The sequence below is a fragment of the Pogona vitticeps genome, chromosome 1 (assembly GCF_051106095.1).
Source record: "Pogona vitticeps strain Pit_001003342236 chromosome 1, PviZW2.1, whole genome shotgun sequence".
NCBI lineage: Eukaryota > Metazoa > Chordata > Lepidosauria > Squamata > Agamidae > Pogona > Pogona vitticeps.
Genome location: NC_135783.1, coordinates 152516126 through 152520033, shown reverse-complemented (window position 1 = coordinate 152520033; position 3908 = coordinate 152516126). Strand labels below are relative to the sequence as shown.

Genomic DNA, 3908 nt, shown 5'->3' with positions numbered 1-3908 from the left:
AGAGAAAGACCAAATATGAGATGGAGTGACTCCTGAGTTTGAGTTTGCAAGAGCTGAGCAGGACTGTTGAGGACAGAACATTTTGGAGATAGCTCATTCATAGGGCCACCATAAAAGTTGGAGATGGCTTGATACAACAACAACAGATGTAACACAACAACAGATTTAATGACATTTGTACTGAAAAGTCTGTATGATTGCCATCTAAAGGGACCTGAAAGGATAGTATAAATCAGGCTTGTCCAACCTGCGGCCCAAGGGCCGCATGCGGCCCAGGTTGGCTCATAATGCGGCCCAGTGCAATTTTTTATTTTAAAAGAAATTCCAAAGTTTCAAGTTACACTGCTGGCACTTGTGGCTGGAATGCGGCTGGGGCACGTCACAATGGTAGGGGGGAGAGAGGGAAGGAAGGAAGGAGCGGGAGGGGAGGGGAGGGGGGCTGCGTGACTGCATTGCGCCATCCCCGTCAATAGGTGGACCCCTTCCTGGCCCCATAAAGCCACCAGAGTCGAAGCTGGCAGCCTCTGCTGTCTGAGATTGCAGCTGCCAGTAAGCGCACTTGGAGCGGGGCTGCGGAGGATGGCTAGGGCTGCCCCCCCCATGCGGCCCAAACCAAATTTATGTGCGGCCCAAACCAAATTTTCATCTTCTAATGTGTGGCCCAGGGAAGGTGAAAGGTTGGACACCCCTGGTATAAATGATTAAGTATCTTGGAACTAGAAATCCCCCATGCAACCTACACATGTTCGTGTCCCCATTTGAGGGAACTGATTTGCAGAAGAGCAGGATATGTGAGAAAGAGGACAAGGAAGGCAAAGTTGGTGAAAGTTTTTGAGACTTCTCATTTGACTGTAACAATGGTGGAACCCATCACAATTTTTAACTGCTCCTGCTATACCTACATCAGAATTTCTGCTGGTAGCAAAAGCATGTATAAACAAGAAAGTGTAAAGGGAACAATACATAATTGTGATGTCACTGTTCATGTATATTTGCCATCATTAGTCCCCATCTCTTTTTAAAAAATATTTTATTTTTCCAACATAAAACTTTAATTATTTTTTATTTAAGAGGTCTTCAGATGATTTCAAATACACCGTACACAATATACAAAAATCCGAAGACTCCTAGCCCATGAATGAATGAACAGAAACGTTACTAAATTAGATATTATAAGATTGCATCAATCAAATTCGCATTCTCAAATAGACATTCACATTCACATTCTCATTCTCAAATAGACATCGAAGTGTGTCACTTTGCAAAATAAGTAACATTCTAAATGGACTTGAAGCAAAATTTGATGACTTCGAGCCAAATTTTCTCCAGATGAATTATCTTTTTTCAAATTTGTTCCTACAACCTCTTGTGATGTCATGAGTTTCTCCTGATACAGGAACATACTGACAGACAACAGAAGGAGTTTTGAGTTTGATAACCAAATTTATATTTATTGCTTGTGGTAGTTTTTAAATCTTCCACTTCATGCACATTTCTCATTACTTAAAAGTGATAAGTCTTTCAACAGCAAATGTACAAATAGAATTTTGGGATGTATTTTAATCAGTAGCTTATAAACAGACAAGATAAGTACAAAATCATTTTACTGTCCATTGTGGTATTGTTTTTAAAATATTCAGAAAGTATCATGCTGTGGATGTACTTTCTCTCTTCTAATTTTACTACGTTATCCATTCAGCCATCAGTTCATCATTTCAGCAAATTTAAATTGTACTCAATTTAATACTAATTTTAAGACTAGAGATTACAGAACTGCAGAACTGAAAGACTTCTAGACGCTTTCCTTGTCCTGGCTCAGTCGAGTAGCCAACTCTACCAGAGTCCGTGTGGGCCGTCCTGCCATGCCTTTACGAAGGTATGGAACTTCATCTTTATTTGCTATCACACCAGCAATATCTAAATGAGCCCAATGGGGGACAGTGACAAATTCTTTCAGGAATGCAGCAGCTGTGCATGCACCACCAGATCTGTATTTTCCAATGTTGTTGAGATCTGCAAGTTGACAGTCTGTAACCTGTTTTGTATAATGTTCAAAGAGAGGCATCCTCCAAACTTGGTCCCCTGTCAGAATACTTGCCTTGTACAGATGGTTCCACAGTTTATCTGAATTGGTAAAAACGCCGGCGGCTGCAGATCCTAGGGCTACGTCCATGGCACCTGTTAATGTGGCAGCATCTATGATGGCCCTTGAATTAAAACTATGAGCATAGCAAAGAGCATCAGCCAACACCAATCTTCCTTCGGCATTGGTGTTATCAACCTGAATTGTTTTGCCATTCATGGCCCTCACCACATCTCCAGGCTTGTTTGCCTTTCCACTGGGTAAGTTTTCACAAAGGGGTGTCAAGCCAATTATATTAAGGGGTAGCTTTAATTCTGCAGCAGTCACAATTGCTGAACAGATGGTGGCTGCTCCTCCCATATCAGCCCTCATGGCATCCATATTGGCAGATGGCTTAATAGAAATGCCACCACCATCAAAAGTAATTCCTTTGCCAGCAAATACCAATGGAGGTTCATTGGCATCACTGCTGCCCTTATAATGAATCTCCAAGAAGACTGGCAGTTTGTCTGAGCCTTTTGTGACACTCAAGAAAGATCCCATCTGTTGTGCTTCAGTCCAAGATTTATCCCTGATTTGTACAGTCACATTGCTACCAACACTTTTGAGTTTCTCTTCAATAATAGCAGCAAATCTGGTAGGTGTGATATAGTTAGCTGGAGCCTCCATTAGGTATCGGGCCATGTTCTGGCCCTTTCTTCCAGGCATCAATTCCATCACTCCCATGTAGCTGAACTTCAACCACGGGCTTCTTTTTTTGCTTCAGTTCATCATATTCAAAGAGTCCAAGGACAGCTCCTTCGGCTGCAGCCTGAGCATCTCCACAAGAGTCAACTTTTACGCTAGTGACCTCAAGGTCCTGAACCTGCCTGCATCCAACTGCAACAGCTGTCCATATGTTTTTCTTGTCTTCATTCCAGTTTTCTAGATCATTCACTCCTGCTCCCTTCTTACCCAAGCCAACAATTACTATGCTTGAAAAGTCCTGATGCAAGCCATGAAAGATCCGTGTCTTTCCTTTCTTCAGTGGAGGTCCAAAAATTGTCAACAACTCACTAAGCTTTCCAGACACAACCTTGTCAAAGGCATCTCCTGCACTGGTAAACTGAGAAGCTTCGTTTTCTTTCTCACTGGCAAACAATCCTAGGATGAAGCCCTGCTTCCCCGTGACGGTGCTGCGCCCATGGGTGGAGACGGACAGCAAGGAGGCCATGGAGACGGAGAGAGCGTGGCAGGCGAGGCGGGCCTTCCCCTTCGCCAGCAGCAGCAGAAGCAGCATCATGGTTGCGGGTGCAGGTCGGGCGGCCAACATAAAACTTACAGATATACAAAACCAACATCTTATATTCATGTATACATATATGAATATATCTATATCTTAAAAACAATAAATATTGTAAAGCTTAGCTTACAAGCAGTCTTGTATAGTATTACATTTCTTTCGACAAGATCTTCTCCATATTAGTCATTTTACCCCTTTACTTTCTATTTGTTATAAAGCTTTTATTTTCCACCATTCATAGAATAGGTTCCAGCTTTCATAATAAATTGATTTTTCTTGTCCTTTGAGTCTCTTTGTTAATCTGTCCATTTCTGCACATTCTAATATTGTTTTGATAATCAAGTCATCCTTTGGCGGGTCTCCCTCTTTCCATACCTGTCCCCATGCTAATCTAGCTGCTGTCAGAACATGTGATATTATATAATAGCTTTGCTTGTTTAGTTTTTAATTTTTTTATTAACTAAAACATAAAGATAAAGATCAAATACACAAATCAAAATACAATTTAACTGTGTTCACCACCACTGTAGACGGGACCTCTTG

General features: G+C 41.6%; 1 pseudogene across 1 annotated transcript; it reads right to left on the bottom strand.

Moving 5' to 3' along the window:
• Nucleotides 1–1420: 1420 nt before the first annotated feature.
• LOC140708152 (cytosol aminopeptidase pseudogene) lies at nucleotides 1421–3365 on the bottom strand (annotated as a pseudogene). The gene has a single exon (XR_013542354.1). The product of XR_013542354.1 is annotated as a cytosol aminopeptidase pseudogene (transcript).
• Between the last annotated feature and the right edge of the window lie 543 nt (nucleotides 3366–3908).